At 49.3% G+C, this 20845-nt stretch overlaps 1 protein-coding gene across 2 annotated transcripts in view; it reads right to left on the reverse strand.

Annotated features, from left to right (window-relative positions):
* The window catches only part of LOC138570261 (zinc finger protein 717-like), a 40809-nt gene extending 20889 nt beyond the window's left edge, over positions 1-19920 (reverse strand). The window contains exon 1 of one of the 2 annotated variants that reach the window (XM_069649026.1): positions 19744-19920. The gene's annotated coding sequence lies outside the window, so the exon portion shown is untranslated. Of the gene's footprint in view, positions 1-6637; positions 6692-19743 lie in introns of those variants that run through there. The other variant, XM_069649027.1, reaches the window with a different exon arrangement.
* Positions 19921-20845: the final 925 nt, after the last annotated feature.

A 20845-nucleotide genomic window follows, 5' to 3' on the forward strand; every position in this document is an offset into this window, starting at 1 on the left:
CAAAAAGAGAGCATCGAATTACCTTTCTAAAGAATCTTCAGAACTCTTGGAGCAGATACCCGACCGATTATCCAACAAAAACTTTTCTAAGGCGGACCCTTCACCAAAACACAATTTGTCTCGGTTATTGGCAACTGCATGAATTAGGCCAACTCTGCCGCAGGAGTTACCAATAGTTTGCTTCATAAAATACACTTTGGGGTTGTTCCCTTTTCTTAGAACAGATATTCGAGCAATATAAATTGTTCAACACTGCAGAGACATGTTTTGCCTCACTCGTACCGAGCATCCAGGCTCGAGCACAAGCCAAGTGGTTGCAAATAGTGAGGTGGGAGCTGACCCAGTTAGCCAATGACACTGAAGAAGGGTTCAACGTGATCTAAGTGGAACTCCGGGCACTGTGGTTGACAACCATGCAGAACCGCTACGTGCTAGACCTCCTCACAGCAATGGACGGCTCTGTTTGCCGAAAAATCGGGAGTGCATGTTGCACATTTGTACCTTCTGCAGACGCTGACAATGGGACCCTATCACACGTAATATCAGCAGTCCACAACCTTGGAGAAATAATGAAGAAAGAAGGAGGGATAAAACCAAGTGACTCGTCCAACACAATGGGCCTCATTACGACCCTGGCGGAAAGTTACCGCCAGGGCCGTGACTTTACCGCCATGGTGCTAACTACGTTAACACCATGGCGGTAAGGGGATTTACCGCCCCATTCCGACCTTGGCGGGGCGGTAAATCCCCAATCCCCATTTACCCTTCCCCATTCCCATTTTTGCCCCATAGGGCATAATGGGAGTGGGGAAGGCGTTAATTACGCCACCGTAAATTACGGTGGCGTAATTAACACCAAGTTCCCTTACCGCCATGGATTTTTACACCCGCTAGAAGCAGGTGTAAAATCCGCCATGGCGGAAAGGGAACTCGTGATTGGCGGTAAGGGGTCGGCGCAGCTAACGATGGCGCTAACCCCTTACCGCCAGGGTCGTAATGAGGCCCAATGTTTGACTGGATCCCCTCCTGATTTGGAAACTGTCATGAAAATACTCATCCCTGTCATAGTTTTCCTGTTACTGATTTACTATGTGTGCCAGGTAGGCGTTCGATGCTGTGCAAAATGAATACTGCCATGATGGTGACTATGGGTAGTCCGACAAAGGTGCAAATGATGAAAGATGCGCAAGTACAAACTGGAGACCATAAGGAGCCCAAATTCAGCAGTATATCGCAATCCCGGGGACAGGGTGGACAGCTTGTATCATACAACTATTAAAGAACCCCAGGAGCTGGAATGGTATAAAGAGATGTGGGTGGATCTGGATGGGTGCATATACATGACATGCACTCCTGATGAGTATGCAAGAAGGGGTCAGAGTTTGCGAGGTGTCTGTAGGGCATGGATGCCCATAAAAGGAACTCCCGCCTGGGACAAGGCGGTATTGGAGGCAGAGCACTACAGGAATGCTAATACTAAAGAATAATTTGTTACTTAAGTGTAATGAAAGGGGGGAATGTAAGGAAGGAGGGGCGTTTTGCCCTCCCCATACAATCAATGTGAAGGAGATAATCTGCTCTTGCAATAGTGGGGGGACGCCCTCCTTGACCTTCCCTGGGTCCAGTGGAAAGATCCCTGGCGCCAATGGAAGAGGGGCTACTGCAAGATACATTTAGACTCCATCTTGAACACCCCAGACTCCATTTTTGGAATAGGCTGCATTGACGTTACTGCAAAGCCTCCTCTCCCGTCGGCAGCGATGCGCATTGCGAACATGGACAGCCCCCACCTCCTCCTCCCATGTCTGCGCGGCCCAAGCTCATTTCTCACTGATGTTCTGGTGCGAACTGTTGCAAGAAAACAGTGTATTCGTTCATCCTTCCTCTGAGCTCACTACCTGTGTGGGAGCGTGCCAAATCCTGGTTTGTGGCTCATCCGTCTCCACAAACCTGCTCTTGCTCCCTTCACCCCCACCTTTGAAAATGGAATTGCCTGCACAACCCCGTGCCTCTCCATTCTCCCATTCATGTAACAGAAGTGTGACCCTTGCCCACTGACCACTCCTGAGTGCCCCCCATATAACCAGTTTTTATGTCATCATACATCACACTGAAAACCAACACATACCAATCTGCCCACCCGATCTCCATGGCACCTTGACCAATAAATCCCTGATCAAACCCCCAGATAACGCACTTGGGGGGGGGGCAAGACTCACACCCCACTACCTCTACAAAGGCCTAAAGCAGAACTGTGTTTATATGTATTTGCAATTATAGGTAACCCCACATTTTCGATGTTGTTTTATGTCCTGCATTTTTTCACCATGTGTCAGAAAATGTTATGTAGTTGAGTTAGACAGAGTGACCCCCCTCTTGTGGAGCTGACCTAACCTTCACTCACACAAAGCAACAGTTCTGGACCAGCCTATCGTGTGGAACCGGCCCTTACATCGATATACTGTATTCGTATTCTCCACCAATCCTGATGTACTCCTGTGCCCCTATAGGGAAAAGTCAATAGTGACGTTTCCAGACCATATAATGTACAGTTTTTGTAATGTTTGCCAGAGCGCTCGAGGCTGCACTGCTGAATTCGATAAACCTTTATTTTAATTACAACCAATCTCTTGGACTCATTCCCTACTGGGATGTGTCCTTTCTTATGGGTTTATATTTGCATTATTGGGGAGTGAGCACCTTCACCCCTCACACCTGGTTTCCTCCGACCAGGTACTGCGACGAGGATGAACATCCTCGTCGATGAACATGCTGGCTGCACTCCCAAGCTGTGGTGGGTCCTGTACAGACTTGGTTTACTCGCCTGCCAAATACTGTGTGTACTGTCTATCAATTTCACAGTTCTCTTTATATGGGTGCAGGTCCCAGACTTGCACTTCTGACTTTAGTTTCCCACTTTGTAGGCTTGGTGCCGGTTTAGGTCGATTTTACCACGAACAAATGGTCGTAATGACCTGCAGCCACCGTAGTACATGTGTTCGCATGAGAAAGGTGCAAACGTTTGGTAGTTCGCACCTTTCTCATTGCGAAAAGTTCACTCTGATTCCTTGTTGCCCTCTCCTGCCAAGCCTTAATATTAGCCCATGTCCTATCTGCTGTTTCTCCCACAGTTTCAGGGTCCCAGGCCCTCTTTTCCCAATCTGAGCTCGTGCCACCACCTCTTTTTTCCTCCAGCGCCTCTCCGGTCACCTGCATTATTTGCTGCACGGTCTGCGCATGTGTTGGCCACTCTGGGGCAGCCGGGCTCCGTTGTGGGACTCCAGTGGCGTTCTGAGGCCGCTCTCACTCTCTGGCAGCTCCGCAGACTTCTTCCAGCAGCGCATTTCCGCTCTCCGGTTCTCGACTCTTCCTCTGCGGCAGCTGGGCAGTCTATTTGGCGTTCCCGGCAGTGCGGTTTCTTCCCTGCTCACTCCCTGGGTCTCAGATGCCCAGAGTTTCAGCTTGCCTTCTGGATGTGTGGTCCTCATGTCCTGGTCCAGCCTCAGAATCCCTCTCCCCTGGTCAGTCTGCACCTCCACTCCTGGTCCATACTTGATCTCGAGGTTCCTCCAGGGAGGCCTTGGCACTTTGTCAAGTCCTTCTTTACTTTTAACACACCCTTTACCAATCGGTTGTTGACAACCAGTAGAATACTCAAAGAAGTTCTGGTAAGTATTCTGTACTGCTCTGCGCCTCCTCCTCACCCAAGTGCTGAGTGAGTGAGTGAGGTATGATGATATAACTCACTGGAGATCTTCCTCATCTCTACACTCTCTACATTTGCTGGGCTACAAAAGCACATGGTATATGAGGGTAGGGGTGGAGAGGGAGGTGGTGAAAGAGAGATGGGTTTATGGTAGGGAGGGGTCTAGGGTCAGGTTATTGGCAAGCGACAACATCATGGGAATCATCACACGAGCCTGTGAAGCTCACACAGTGAGCTGTTACTGCTATTAGCACTCATGTTTGAAATCCAGGGTGCTAATAATGTCAAACACAGCCTCGAAATACCTCTCTGACAAATTCTCCAGAAACCAACCAGCCAGACCTACTAGGTTCTTCTACACAAAACCTCCACATCTCGACGTACAATCTAAAAACGTCCTGAGGAGCTAGTTTCCCAGTCCTGGCCGCAAAATGCTGAAATTCTCTAACTCACGATCAGAGCCGAGCAACCCTTCTGGTCCTTCAGAGCCAAAGTAAAGAATTGGCTCACAGACAACATTCACTATAAGCCTCCTGCCTCATCCATGTTCCTTCTATGCTGAATCCTTTGTGTTGCATCCCCTAATGAAACCTATGTACATATTAACTTCACTTACTTATCAATGTTCTTCCGGGTGGTATTGTCGACCATACTGTGCCCACCGGCGACTCTTCCTTGCACTTACTTGTATCAATATGCATGCCGACTTACTTTAACACCTTGTCGATAAGCATTAATATCTTTCTGTATGTTTCTGTAACTATGTTTTCAAGCTCAAACGCCCAGTTAACTCAGGGTTAGGTATGCGTTACAAATAATAAACTAAACTAATGTATTTTGTTTGAAAAAAGGGATCATGCACTTGCTGCAACTCATTAGCTCAAATATTCACCCAAAATGACCACCAGGAAAATAGAAGTCATAGCTCAATACAAAGACCCTCTTCCATTTCCATAATGGCTCTGGGAGAGTATAATGAGCAACGCAGCATAGTGCCACCAAACCAACAGATAAGTGGGACAGGGGAGCAGGACAGGTGGAGGCAGCAGTAGCAGGACAGACCAGAAGCATTGGGGAGCGAAGGGAAGATCCCAGGATGGATCCAAAGAGCTTTTAGCTTGCTGAAACATAGGCCTGCACCATGAGATGATACCTGCAATCCAAGCAAACTTATTGGCAGCCACAACCACCCAGATGCTAATATAAAGCACTACTTAACTAACAACCACCATACTTCTCTCAGTCCTGAATACCCACAAAACTCCTGTCTTCATCCAATTATCTCACAAACCATACAATTCCTCTACTACTTTCATCTCTTCATTCTTGCTCTCTTAACTGGAACACTGCATTTCACTTGCAAGTGCTCCTTGATAGCATACGTACCCAAGCCATTGCCCCCTCTAGCCTCATCACTGATACAACAGCAAACAGTTTAGTCCAAAACCAGGGTCAATCTAAGCATTGAACTCCAGATTAAATACCAATCAGAAGCTGCTCATAACCTGCCTCTTATCCCCATCATGCCCCCTACTCCCCACTATTCCTCTATCCACCTCACACCATCCACACCCCCCTCTTTCACAGACAACAGTTCTTCTCAAACTACTGTCAACCAAAGACAAAGGAATTATATCTTTAACCTCCTCTCAAAACCACACCTTTCATCTGCTTGATAAACACCTCAACAGCAATCAAGTACAGTCAGAAAATAGTCTAAAAGCCATATTTACAGAGTATGGGCCTCATTATGACCCGGCAGCATCCGCTGGCGCTACCGGCAGGTTGCAGCCGGACTTGTAGCACTTTTCCGGCACCTGATATACCAGTGACACCAGGAAATCTCAGCGGCCCAGGATATCAGGCGCCAGGAAAATGTTGTTCTCCATTCCCGTGTTGTGGGCGAGTAACGTTACGTCCGGCAGGCCAGAGCTGCCGGACATAAGTGTTCCCACCTGCAGAGTTGAAGTGTGGTATTCCGGAAAGGGTGTCAGTACTGTGCAACCGGTATTCTTATTTCCAAACCGCCACACATGTAATGAGGCCCAATGTTTAGTGTGTACACTGCTGAGACTCAAAACATGAGCGCAACAAGCTAGCTGCACAAAGCATTCTTTTAGATGCACTTTACAAGAATTCATGCCAGTTATATGCAGTCTATATACACACACACCAACAACTATATTAGCTGTTACATTAGATTACGGGAAACAGCAGGTAGTAAAGATGATGACAGTGTGCTACCATTTATTGCAAGCATTGGAATATCCCACCCATATATAAAACAGATATTACAAATCACCAAATGACTACCATGAAAAAGAAACACAGCAACTGTTAATAGTCCCCTATCCATGTCAGGGAGAAAGAATTTACCATGGAGTGAACAAGGCACAAAGTCAGTTGCAAATAATTGGACACAAAAACTCAAGATTCTAGCACAAAACCATTCCAAGTTCCCAATACACCAATGCACTGCACTGTGCTAGGAATACCTTACACTTGTTTTATGATGAGTGATAACTATTAGATCAAGGGTTGAGTACCTATATGCCATGCTGTATTAAGGTATAGGATAAAGAAATCCAGCTGGAAGGTTGGTCCCACACCGCAACCTACATGTGTTGGATTTACAAGGTAATGTATGTATAAACGTTTCCATGAATTCCGATCGATGCTGCTTCCAAGCAGTGTCAGGTGGCTAAAGAAAAAATACTGTACCCCACTGTTCAAGATGCTGAAAAGCAACCAATACCAAAAATGACAGTCCTCCTTTAAAACAGCTGTTGAAACTCATACATACACTTTGCAGCAATCCAATGAAAACCCAACTCTGAGGAAATTAAGCAAAAACAAGGCAGTGTCATACAAGCACCCTCCACTAAAACAATTCACAGAAAATGTATAGACAAGAAAAAAGATAACTCTTACCTTGCAAAGTACAAGCACATCAGCCCCAACCATAGATGCCATTCCTCCACCACCAACACAAAAGAAATGCAAAACAATGTCAACAGAATACAAACTCCCAACACACATCTTCCAATGCAAATGTGATCCCAATAAAAACTTAGAAATAATTAATTTTACAAGAACGCTTCCATCTTAGAGCTCTTACAAAATCTCAAAAAATCTGACATCTCAAATTTCTCACTTGTCAATTATCAAGGAAGACTGGTATGTGAAGCAATTAACAGCACATCCAAACTAAAAACAAAACTATTTACAATTGTTTTAAATAAAAGGAATCCATTAGCAACATTAGTTGAAAAGCTTAAAACAAAACCAAGAAACATGTGAAATGTCAATGCAGATAACTTCTGCAACTTTATGTCCAGGCAGGTAACTACCTGGTATCACACTACCAGCACATCACTGTATTGCCATCAAGACGCATACCGCCAAAAACAAAAAAACTCAAATTGCAATAGATACACATGGTAGAGGATTTCCCTGCCTCAACACAAACCTCAAATGGGTCCGTCACAATGTCAAAATAAAAAGAGGTCCACTATCGTGTCAAAACCCGAACTCTGGCCCTCGCACTAACAACTCAATATAAGGTGCAAAGTGGTTATCTTCTCCGCAGGCCATTCATAGTTAGTTTTCCAAGTTCATAACACAAAGTTCCAAAAGGTGCAAAAACAAAGTTCCACAGGGGTCAAGAGGATGCCTTCCTTTGCTTGACTTCTCACAATGTTCACAAGTTACAGGGGGAATGACTCCCTTCCCCTGGTTTCGTTTCTGCTTCCTTGAAGAGCCAAGAGAATGTATTCCTGCTCTTAGCTTTGCCACAATGTTCACAAATCCGAGGGGTCATCTCCCATCCCCAGGTTTCTCTACCATAGCGCAGCCAACTGGGTTCACTCCTCGCTCTGGTACTGTGACTATGAAGAGGAGTAACGATCATCCTTCTAATATGGGAGCGAGTCCCAGAAACGCCTGGTTTCAACAGTTCTCTTTCCAGGTAGACTTGGTGTACTCTACAGCCAACATGGTTCACCCGTCTCCCAGGCACTGTGACTATGAGGATTAGCAACGGATGTATCACTGTTATAGGTGTGTGTCCCAGACTCGCCTGTTTTCGGTACTTCTCCTGGTATGCTTGGTTGACTCTCCTGTCAAGCACTACCATATATGTTCAGAGATGTGAATGTTTCTTCAATATTGCTTTCAGGGTCCCGGACCCACAGTTTCTCCACCTCCTCTGTTTGCTACCCCTCCCCTCTGCTTTTCATGGTCCCAAGGTTTTAGGTTTGCGGTATTTATTCCCCTTCACTGCTTGCCACCACCTTCTCTGCTTTTCAGGGTCCCAGACCTACGGTTTATGGTATTTCTCCCCCTTCGCTGCTTGCCACCACCTTCTCTGGTACCCAGCGTCTTTTTGCCCCTCTGCGTACCTGTTTTCTGGTTTGCGAGGGCATCAGCCTACTTCCAGCTTCCTCCGTTAACCACGGGACTCGTGCTTGGGGAGGTTTTGTTTGCTTTGTGGTGGGTCCACAGCACTGTGGGAAACCTGAGGCGTTTTTCCCATGCTATTCCCGGGGATCCCAGACTCAGGTGGCCAGGGAAGGGCCATCGCTCTTGGATTCCCACCCTGGGGGTGGACAAGCGAGGGAGGATCACCTGGGAAGGGGACCCTGGGAGACTGTAGAAGGAATGCCCGCGAGCCAGACACAGGGCCTCATTACGACTCAGGCGGTAAGGGTTTTACGGCGGCGTAAACAGCGCCGACCCTTACCGCCTGAGTACGAGGTCCCTTAGCGCCATGGCGGACTTAACACCTGCTTTTAGCAGGTGTTAAGTCCGCCTTCCCCACTCCCATTATGCCCTATGGGGCAAAAATGGGAATGGGGAAGGGTAAATGGGGATTGGGGACTTACCGCCCCGCCAAGGTCGGAATAGGGCGGTAAGTCCGCCAACCACCATGGCGTAAACATAAGTCACGGCCCAGGCGGTAACTTACCGCCTGGGTCGTAATGAGGCCCACAGTATTTCCCCCAATTCAGTACATCCTTACCCAACATCCCTTCAGTCGTTATAGGTTATCATTCAAAACACATTCACCCGCAACAATACCTTTGCCCTCTTCATCCTGACAAGAACTACAACTCCCACAATCCTTACATCCATCATGCAAAACAAAAGGCCAAAAAGGGGAGGAGCCTCTCTGATGATATGCAAGGGTCCTATTCCATTGAGAAGACTAAGCCGGGTCAGGTTCCCATTCACCGACATATCCACGCCGTTCTTAGAAATATGTACAGTGCCATTCCATGTCACCCCCCCCCTTCTTTCTAACAATACCAAGAAGAAGAAGAAGAAGAGGCAACTGAGAGAGATGAGGAGTGCAAACGGGAAACACACTAAGGCACAGAAGACAGACTCTCCCCTTCTAACAGCAGGCTGTCCTGTTAACCCTTTAACTGTCATGGTTCCCCTCTTCCGCCCCCAGTGCCAAGGCCTTCTTTGGTGATTTCTCCTTCATTAAACCCTTATGTTACAAGGACGAGATACCTCGTCCTGGGTACTTAAGGGGTTAATGAGGACAGCAGAGTCAGGCAGACCCAACCCTAACCACACACCTGCAGCACATTAACATCACACAGGTGATTAAAAGGAGCCTGCAGGAGAAGGAAAGGCAGTTGCTCTTGGGAACAGAGGAGGGAGGCTGAAAGGCTGAGTCTGACAGAGGATCCTTTCCTAAAACCCAAGCACTCGGGGAGCAAGGCAGCACTAGGACAGAAGCAGTTTGCCAGTGGCTGGAACAACCCTGACTGCAGAGAGTGCATGACGAGAGATGCAGAAGGAAAGCAGAACCCAAGAAAGGCAAAGCAAGTTTCTGTGAACTGATGAAGGGTATCCACCCATCCTTTCGGGTAAACAACGGAGTTGGAAGGGACAAAACCCAGCTGTTTGACAAATGACCTCCCTTCCATCTTCTGCTTCGAGTCTGCTTTCTTTTTATTCATCTGTTTAATTTCCTCCTTAATACTCTGTTGCTTACAAGATTTATTTTGATGAACAGTGTTTGCACTACCAGGTGCTGCCTTTGTAGGATCAGTATCCAAAGCATTGATGAGCTTTTCCGTTTGTTCCACCATTTTCGCAATTTCAACGGGCCTTTCTAGGGAAAAATCCACACGACTTGCCCCCCCTCGCCACAGGCCTTCCCTAATTTTGTGGTCAGCACATTGTATCATTAACTGATCCCAAATATGTTCATCCCTACAAGGACTGTAAGCACACTTAATTGCCAAGCCGCGAACAACAGTAACAAATTCCTCTATTGTTTCTCCAATCTTTTGGTATCTTATGGCAAAGTGGTATCTGGCCAAGAATGTATTTTCCTTGACGATGAAATGCTTGTCCAACTTTGACAAGCTCTGCTCAAAAATAGACAAAGCCTCTGCTTCCCGAGTCTTGAAACCCTCATGCAATGATATAGTAGTGGTCAGAAGCAAAATTACTGCCATATACTCCATGAAGGTATCTCATAAAGCAGTCTTTCCAGTCCCCCCCACTTGACATAAGGTTCACCTGGGTGGACAAGAAACAGTGCAGGACCTGGGATATTCATTTCTCCTAAATGCTCCCAATTAGGAACTAACTATTTAGACAGCAATAACAGAGCAGTAAAATATGCTAGCAAGGCTTCAATGCAGTCCTTTGTCAGGCTCCAAAATGTCTGGGCATACCTCCACGGTGCTTAAAACCAAATCTCCTGGTGTGCATATTCTTCTTCTAAAACAAACTCAGCTTCCAGACTTTCAATGCGAAATCGGCAGGCTAATGGTCTTAATACATACAATATTAGTATATATCCTCATTCTGTAGTCTGCGCTTCGTATGTGGTAGATGTTCCTTTAAATCGCCTGGCCTTATAATGGCGGTGCGCACTGGAGCGATCGACAATGTCCAGAAACTCGCCTGGCATAAAGATGGCAGGCGGGAGGGAGGTCTCAGGAGACTGTACTCGCTAGCGAGGCTGCTGCAGACTGTGCATCATGTAGCCGGTGATGGGCTTTTCTTCCCCTAGCAGATGAGATCTCACATGCACTGAGCGGACGATCTCAAGGAAGAGCATCAACTTCCGATGCTAAATGCTCACGCCTCGCAAGTGTGTTCACTCTGGGATACACGCGGAAAGCGAATCGCTCACCCCGGTGTCAGGCTGGGTCTGCTGTGATCGCGCATGATCCTCGTCGCCAGTATAATGTCCACAGATCATCCACACACAGTGATATTGTCACAACCGTTTTACTAAGATAGAGCTCCAGCGGCCCCAAAGCTCTCCATCAACTCAACTGTTCTTTTTCATCAAAACCTAGCATTCCACGCAGAACCGAGTGATGCATGTGGCGGAGTTCCATTATAGAATGCACCTGCAAACCCATGCATAGTGCCAATGACAGTGCAGTCAACAACTATATACATTTCCCACATAACTATGTACCCATCCACACCCAAAGCATAAGAACTGTGCTTTCCTATTGATAGCCCAACCTAGTATATATAACCTTTATTAGAAACATAAAACTTGTGGTTATATATACACAACAGTACTTTATTCTTTTTTTTGTCTCAATTTTGGTTTGTAATGTGGCAATTGACTCCATAAGGACCTTTTGGATGTTGGAACACCATGTGATGTATTTTAGGCTGCTATCTGGGGGTATGACTGGTGATTCCAGTTTGCGCAGGATGGTGAAGAGTTCTCTAAGGCCAGACTTTACCTTATGTATTCGCTCACTGTAGGTTGAGCTTTTGGCTAAGATGGCCTGTTTGTAGGATGTGGCAGAAGAAATCAAAAGTTTGTTGCTGGCAGCTGTTAGGGACTTTTTCCATAGGGCTTCTGCAGGTCGCATTGTGGTATGCAGCACTTCGAGTTCAGGGGTAGACCAGGCATTTAAGTGGGCTAGTGGTTTAGATTTCCGTGTCCCCAGGGGTGCTACTTTGTCGATGGCTAGTAGGCGTATTTTCTTGTAGAGCTCTAGCATGGATTTAGGATCGCTAGCTGAGTGTTGGTAGTTCACTATGGGTTGCAATAATGGGAGCATGTCTGCTGGCGTGATGCTGCTAGCCTTTCTTGATAGGGCTGTCCGAGCAGTTTGGAGTGCCGTTAAGGTGGTTATTTTTGGGAATAGGGAACGAGATAACATTATGGTCGGACCATAGACATGGAGTGTCCGATGTGATATTTGTATTGCAGTTCATTTCGGCAGTGAGTAGGGCTTGAGATACAGTGCGTGAAGCCAAGTGCTCCAAAAGTGCTAGCGATGGCCTGTGCATTGTGTCCGCGGGGTCGTTGAGGCCTAAGTTTCTGTCACCCATAAGCATAATTTTGGAGGATGGCTTGGTGTCTTTTGAGAGGAGAAGTGCAGTGTATTCCTTGAAGGAGAGCAAAGGGCCAGGTGGCCTGGAGATAGTGTGGATGGTTAGTGTAGCAGTTTTGGATAGAGATAATGTGATCGAGAGCAGTTCTCTGGAGGGAAATACTTGGCTAGTCAGTTCTCTGTTATCTAGGTGATTCTTAGCTATGAAGGCCATACCAACTCCTTTGGAAAGCATTGGGCCTCAAGAGTATGGCGGTAAGGCAACAACGGCGCCGGTATCCCTACCGGCACCGTTGGTACCATACCGCCATACTTGGGGCTCTGTTCTACTTGCAGGTGCCCTTGCAGCCACCATGTCTGACCTGGTGGTCGTACCGGCACCCGTGAGCAGAACCTGATGGTAGCAACAGTACTGTTATTGGCGGTACCGTTGCTACCACCCTCACCATTCCCATGGAGCCCTATGGGGGCTCGAATGGGGATGGGATGTACCGAGCCCGGCACCCGCGCAAGGGGAAAGGGGAATGACCCAGTGATTCCCCTTTCACGGCTGCCGGACCCGGACCCGGATGCTACCACCAACCTCGTAATGAGGCCCATTCTGTCTTTGCGGAAGATAGTGTAGTTGTCAGGAATAGCAAGTGAGAGGGCAGGTCCTATGGCTGCTTGCAGTCAGGTTTCTGTGATGGCTACTAGGTCTAGGTCATTTGCCGTGATAAGATCAGACATATCGCGGGCATAAGCCTTGAGGCATCTGGTATTAATAAGCGCTCCTCTGAGGTGTGTTGTAGGTGCAACTGTGTTGGTTTCACTCATGACAGCGATTGCCTTTGTTGTTACATTAGCGCTGCAAGTCCGGGTGGTAGTGGGGCGTTTGCTAGGCTCATTGTTGCTCGCAAATGTGGTGAGCTCTGGCGAGTGTGACTCATGTGCCTTAGCCAGGGTACTGGGTTCTAGGCTACTTGAGGCAGAAGGGGTCATTTGGAAAATGTGCTCTGGCGTGCGACTGGTCGCAGGGGAAGTCGGAACGGTGGGCACCTGAATTGTTTCATTTATGGTTTGCTTGCATCTGTTAGTAAGCAAGGTGGGGAGACTCGGCTCCAGCATACAAATGGCCGCAGGCATAGTGGAAGCAGTAGGCATATATATGGCAATAGGCATAGTGAAGGCACTGGGCTCCAGGCATACAAATGGTAGCAGGCCTAGTGGAGGCCCTAGGCTCCGGCATACACATGGCAGCAGGCCTAGTGGAGGCACTAGGCATATATATATGGCAATAGGCATGGTGTAGGTACTAGGCTCCGGCATACAGATAGCAGCAAGCATGGTGGGGGCACTGGGTTCTAGCATGTAAATAGCAGCAGGCATGGTGGGGGCACTGGGATCAGGCATAGTTTTGTAATCTTGCTTAAGGATGAGTGACAGATCAGCCGTGTCTGTGGTCCTCAAGGAAGCGTATAGTGTCGACAGGTCAAGAGCCTGTGTGCTTGCAATATTGTCAGCATTATGTACAGCACGCTCTGAGGTTCATGAGGGCTTGTTGATCTCCAAGATGGAGAGATCTGGTGCATAAGGCAGTCTGAAGTTAGTTGTGCTCATGATACGTAAACGGCCTGAGCTGGAGGCCTTGAAAGAAACATTTCTTGTAGGCTCCAATTTGTATATAGTATTGCAGCTGGCAGGGCCTGCAAGGAGTGTTGTGGCCTTCCTAGGAGGCTTCCCGAGGTGGTGGGATGAAAGCCGGGCTTGTGATACGGGCTGCCGAGCGGATAGGACCTCGGTAGGCGGTGCGGAGCAGCTTGATTGGGGGCAGCAATGTCGCTTCTGCCTTTGCAAGGTCTGCAGTGGTTTGTGACACTCAGGTTAGGTTGTGGGATTGCGTCGCAAGTGAGGCAGTGGTGGATGGCAGGTTGTAAAGGTAGCTATGGTGCCGTGATAGGGAAGTGTCTGTTCTTCGAAGGGGGTTCCCCGTGGAGCGCAATCTTTGGCGCATGCTCCCTCCACTTGGTTGTGCTGGGACATGGTGAATGGCATAGTGGTTGCTTTGCAGTGGTATGGTAGGGTGCCTGGAAGGAAAAACGAGGCCGGTATCTTTGTATGGTTGGGTATGGAGGGTGACATTATCAGGGCAATAAGTTAGTGTAGATTACCTTGGCGCAGTCCAGTGGTGCTTAAGAGGATGGCTGGAATCAGGTCACTGTAGCATGGTAGACTAGGATTAGACCAGGTAGCCTGTGCAGGGTTGGGGTGCTCCTTTCCTCTGGGTGTCACCCTGGAAGGGTGTTGGGTATCTGGTGGCAATGGCGGAATGCAGCAAAGAGCTGCAGAGAGTGCCATGTAGCCTTAAGCCACAGCCTTAAGCGTTGGCTCATGACTTCATGAGGAACTAAGTTCATCGATGTTATCTCAACATAGAAAGCAGCTACTATGAGCATTATATTTTACATTCTAACAATGTAACCAATTCTTCACAATGTATTAATCAGTTGTTAATGACAGATTCTTGTAGAAAGTATAATTAATGAACTAAGAACAGAGCCCTGAGGAAGAACAAAGCTTGAGATATGTGTGGCTCATAGTTTAACTTCAAAATGGATCTTTTAGAAATACGCTGTGAATATAAAAAACGTTTTTGGAAATTAATTGCGTGTTATTGTGGACCCTAAAGGATAATATATATTGAGGTTCTAGTTCTAGATTAATATGCTACAGATAAAAAAACATAAGGGCAGGTGCAACACTACCCAGGGATGACAAACACTAGTGCCATCATTCTTAACTCCTCTTCTTTCACCTGTCAGCGGCACACAACAGTCAACCATGAATGCTGGTCTACTGACTCCAACACACAATGCAGAGAGGGATGCAGCCCCTCCTGAGCATACAAAGGAGCGTGCAGCCCGGGGAAGACAGTTCCACATATGTACCACCACAGAGTCCCACAGCAAAGACAGCAAGGCTGTCAAAACATGCTTACATCAAATCCTGGCTTTGATCAATGAAAACCATACTAATTTAATCAAAGAGGGCAATAACTTTACTTAATTTACTTATTCGAATGCTAACTTTGAACACAGCAGCAGTACTATTTACCAGGTAGCAACATTGTGTATTTCATATGCACGCAATGCATGGCAGTTAGAAAATTGGCTCAATTATCCACATATCCTGCATTACTGCACCTTGGGAGCTCGAACATAATGGGCCTGATTACACGGATGGTACCGGTAAATCCTTACCGCCTTACTACGAGGTCCCTTTGCGGGTTGGGGGATTTAACGCCTGCTTTTTGCAGGCTTTAAAATCCAACCCGCTAAGGGACCTCGGAGCTAATTACGGCACCGCAAAATTGCAGTGCCGTAATTAGCGCCTTCCCCATTCCCATAGAGCCCTATGGGGCAGAAATGGGAATGGGGAAGGGCAATGGTGGAAGGGGGATTTACCGCCCCTCCAACCTTGGAATGGGGCGGTAAATCCCCTTTCCGCCAAGGCGGTGCTGGTATTTTACCGGCATGAGCCATGGCGCTAATTGCGCCATGGCTCACCGCCTACCGTGTAATGAGGCCCAATGTGTTGCTCCAACGAAACCTGTATAAGGCGAGAAGTCATTTGTCAAAGAGTTTTTTTTAAGCAGAAAGGTCATCACTGCACTGAGAAACTAATAATTAGGATAAAAGGGCATGTCCTGTTACTAGCACTGAGTTAGTAAAGCTTAACACACATTCTGCCAGTAGTACACTGTTCTCATTAATAAGATCGACGGGGGTATAGGCAGGCCCAGGGCCATTCTCTGATGACTGAGACTGGATGGCAAGAATGACCTTGCACATTAAAAAAGATGAAATATGTAGAATGGCCTATAGTTTGGGGTGGGTCAATTCATTCCAAATTGGGGTGGATTGGAGTATAATATAAAGTGAAGAGGCCCTTCTTTTTTTCAGGGATCTCCAGATGTGTCCATTGCCCCCAAACCACTGTCTATCAGGGAGACCCGGGGGCCGATTCATGGAACAAATGTGCGTCGAAATTGTTGGCGCAAGCGTGAAAAAGCAAGGGCACGCGAGCGATTCGTGGAAAGCCCTGCGCGGGTTTTCCCCGGGATGTGCGCCAAATCCGCGCGTGGCGCAAATGGGCGCTCACATCGCTGCAACATCTCGAACGTTGTGCACGACGCGCACAGCGAAAATACACAATCTTTATGCATAATTGTTGGGGGTGAAAGGCTGGCAAGAAATGCTGCCTCGATTAAATGGACTTTAAGATAATAAAAGCGCGATATTGCCGATGGACATATTGGTAAGGGCGTCTGAATAGAAAATATAGGTAGGATTTCTTATTAACTATAAGAATGTAGATTGTTTTTATTACATTATAATATAATTAACATTGATGTCACAGAGCACATGGTGTAATAATCGGCTGATGATAAAAGGATTGTGCATAATGCAAAAAAAATAAAATTGAAGGAACAAAACAAGAAATAATGAAGAAAAAGCAAGTGTGTAAGGCACTTTTCAGGGCAAGATTGCAGGGGCTGGGACAGCTGAATGTTATCATTAACAACTATGTGAACCCTATGCGTGCAGTGATATACTTCACATTATACTCTAATGTGCAGCATATTTCATAGGCAGTGCCACACCCCTCCACCCTGTGGCAGTGTCACACCCCTGCGCCCTGAGGCAGTGCCACCCCTCTGCCCTGGGGTAGTGCCACACCCCTGCGCCCTGGGGCAGTGCCAAATCCACCCTGCGGCAGTGCCACGCCCCTTCGCCCTGGGGCAGTGCCACACTCCTCCACCCTGGGGCAGTGCCACACTCCTCTGCCCCGTGCCACTGCTACACCCCTACGCCCTGGGGCAGTGCCACACCCCTCTGCCCTGGGGCAGTGCACCTCCACCCTGGGGCAGTGCACCTCCACCATGGGGCAGTGCAACACCCCTCTGTCCTGGGCCAGTGCTACACCCCTACGCCCTGGGCCAGTGCCAAATCCGCCCTGGGGCAGTGCCACACCCCTCCACCCTGGGGCAGTGCCGTGCACCTCCACCCTGGGGCAGTCCTCCACCCTGGGGCAGTGCCACACCCCGCCACCCGGGGGCAGTGCCTACACCACCCGGAATCTTAGCCCTAGTTACACCAGCTTCACCATTGATGGTAACACTATTCCCATCGCCAAAAGTGTAAAAACTCTTGGTTTCTATTTAGACACGAATACCAACCTCGCCAAACAAATTAAATTTGACTGCCTCAGCCACCGCTTACACTGGTGAACTTATTAGGGCTTGCAGACCTCTGATCTCCCCCAACAACTGCCTCATTTTAGCCACAGCACTTATACAATTCAAACTGGATTACTGTAACAGCCTTTATGTAGCTGCCAACAAGACGGTAATCAATAAACTGCAAGTTCTACAAAACAATGCACTCCGTGCAGCCCTCAAAATCCCTAGAAGAGAACATATCTCGGCTACAAGAACTTCATGCAAATGGCTCTCCACCCAACAAAAAATAGACCTAAAAACCACTTACAAAGCTCTCAACCACCTAGCCCCACCCTATTTAACCAATAAATTCACCTTAAAACAGAATACCAGAACCACCAGATCCTCCAATACACTACAACTGATGGTGCCCAAATACTCCCTCAAAAGAGCCGGTGGATCCAGCTTCCCAGTTCTATCCTCACAACTGTGGAACACTATCCCACTGGATATCAAATCCACCCCTACCTTCAAACCTTTCAGAACTAAGGTCATCACTTGGTTACTCAACAAATAACCAATTATGTATGTATGCCTAATGTACGAATGTATCCTGTACTATGTCTGCTTGGTACTATCTGCTTTCTTGTAACTATATATATGTTGCACTGATGTACAAATGTTCCTCACCATTGCCTGTAACTTGATGTTTAAGCGCCCATATACCCCTGGGTCAGGAGCGCTATACAAATAAATAAACAAACAAACAAACACCCCTCTGCCCTGGGGCAGTGCCACACCCCTCCGCCCTGGGGCAGTGCCACACCCCTCCGCCCTGGGGCAGTGCCCCTCTGCCGTGGTGCAGTCCTCCGCCCTGGGGCAGTGCCACACCCCTCTCGGCCCTGGGGCAGTGCCACACCCCTCTCGGCCCTGGGGCAGTGCCACAAACCTCCGCCCTGGGGCAGTGCCACAAACCTCCGCCCTGGGGCAGTGCCACACCCCCCCACCCTGGTGCAGTCCTCCTCTGCCGTGGTGCAGTCCTCCTCTGCCATGGTGCAGTCCTCCGCCCTGGGGCAGTGCCACACCCCTCCACCCTGGGGCAGTGCCACACCTCTCCACCCTGGGGCAGTGCCCCTCTGTCGTGGTGCAGTCTTCCACCCTGGGGCAGTGCCACACCCCTCCACCCTGGGGCAGTGCCCCTCTGTCGTGGTGCAGTCTTCCGCCCTGGGGAAGTGCCACACCCCCCGCCCTGGGGCAGTGCCACACCTCTCCACCCTGGGGCAGTGCCCCTCTGTCGTGGTGCAGTCTTCCGCCCTGGGGCAGTGCCACACCCCTCCGCCCTGGGGCAGTCCTCCACCCTGGGGCAGTGCCACACCCCTCCACCCTGGGGCAGTGCCCCTCTGTCATGGTGCAGTCTTCCGCCCTGGGGAAGTGCCACACCCCCCGCCCTGGGGCAGTGCCACACCTCTCCACCCTGGGGCAGTGCCCCTCTGTCGTGGTGCAGTCTTCCGCCCTGGGGCAGTGCCACACCCCTCCGCCCTGGGGCAGTCCTCCACCCTGGGGCAGTGCCACACCCCTCGGCCCTGGGGCAGTGCCACAAACCTCCGCCCTGGGCCAGTGCACCTCTGTCGTGGTGCAGTCTTCCGCCCTGGGGCAGTGCCACACCCCTCCGCCCTGGGGCAGTGCCACACCTCTCCACCCTGGGGCAGTGCCCCTCTGTCGTGGTGCAGTCTTCCGCCCTGGGGCAGTGCCACACCCCTCCACCCTGGGGCAGTGCCCCTCTGTCGTGGTGCAGTCTTCCGCCCTGGGGCAGTGCCACACCCCTCCGCCCTGGGGCAGTCCTCCACCCTGGGGCAGTGCCACACCCCTCCGCCCTGGGGCAGTGCCACAAACCTCCGCCCTGGGCCAGTGCACCTCTGTCGTGGTGCAGTCTTCCGCCCTGGGGCAGTGCCACACCCCTCCGCCCTGGGGCAGTGCCACACCTCTCCACCCTGGGGCAGTGCCCCTCTGTCGTGGTGCAGTCTTCCGCCCTGGGGCAGTGGTGCAGTCTTCCGCCCTGGGGCAGTGCCCCTCTGTCGTGGTGCAGTCTTCCGCCCTGGGGCAGTGCCACACCCCTCCACCCTGGGGCAGTGCCCCTCTGTCGTGGTGCAGTCTTCCGCCCTGGGGCAGTGCCACAAACCTCTACCCTGGGCCAGTGCACCATGATGTCCAGACAGATTAAGGAAAAGCATAATTTACCCTTCATTTAACGTAAAGAGCTCCCTAGTGCTTCATTGGGCCACACTGAGTGTGAGGAGCTGCGTGGGCCTTCATTCACTCACCCTCTGGCTGGGGATATGCACGGCCCTTTACTCGCTCGCCCGCTTCTCCCCCTACCCCCCACACCCCCACTCCACCAATCAGGTTTGGGGGCTGCCTGGGCCCTTTAGATGTTGCCTGGCTCCAAATATAATTAAAAGGAGCCATTGATCATTTTCACTAAAGAGAAACATGTCACTCACCTGATTTCAATCTTGCTGCAATGTGCTCATCCCAGTTTATGCTCTATTTCCCATTTCCCATTTCTTAATGCGGATTTCGAGCTGCAAACGCGGGAAAGAAAGAATTCCGCGTGCCTTGAAGTACTACAGGGCTCGGCAGAGCAGCGCATGCGCAGAGCCCAGACGCATTCACAGGAGCGTGCTCTGACATAGTAACCTGAACTGCGCATGTGTACTGCTCAAATACGACTCATAGGAGCGCGCCGACAGAATAACCTCTACTGCGCATGTGCACTGCTCAGATACCACTCACAGGAGCGCGCTGACAGAGTAACCTCTACTGCGCATGTGCACTGCTCAGATAGCACTCACAGGAGCGCGCTCTGACACAGTAACCTGCGCTGCTCAGATACGACTCATAGGAGCGCGCCGACAGAATAACCTCTACTGCGCATGTGCACTGCTCAGATACCACTCACAGGAGCGCGCTGACAGAGTAACCTCTACTGCGCATGTGCACTGCTCAGGTACCGCTCACAGGAGCGCGCTCTGACACAGTAACCTGCGCTGCTCAGATACGACTCACAGGAGCTAACCTCTACTGCGCATGTGCACTGCTCAGACACTGCCCACAAGCTTTGTACTGAGCAGAAGAAGTAGCGTAATTCTGTAACAAGCACTTTATTTGACAGTAAAGAAATGGTTGATACTAGTTCCCATCCGAGAAACGGACCATCGGTTGTTAGAGCCATTTCTCAGATGGGAAATAGCTGCTTCAGTGTGAGCATAGCTCTCAACCATTTGTGTAGCAAAGGCGGGTGAAAACACCCGATTTTGTTTTTGGCGGGTGAGAGCCCATTGAAATGAATGGGCGTGCAGGAGGCTTGGTGGGTGAGTCAGCCCTTTACAAGGCTGGTGACACCCGCCAAAAGCATGTGAGTTGAGAGCTATGGTGTGAGTGGGCTAGTTCCAATTAGAGAAATGGCCCTTTTTTGCCCCCTAGTGGCCAAGTACTGCATAATAATGGGAACTAGCCAGGTCACACTGAGAGGGCTAGTTCCCATTAGAGAAATCTCCCTTTTTGCCCTTAGTGGCCAAGTCCTCCATGCGAACTAGCCTATTC

This window comes from Ambystoma mexicanum, chromosome 2q (assembly GCF_040938575.1).
Source record: "Ambystoma mexicanum isolate Mex_15411 chromosome 2q, UKY_AmexF1_1, whole genome shotgun sequence".
Lineage (NCBI taxonomy): Eukaryota > Metazoa > Chordata > Amphibia > Caudata > Ambystomatidae > Ambystoma > Ambystoma mexicanum.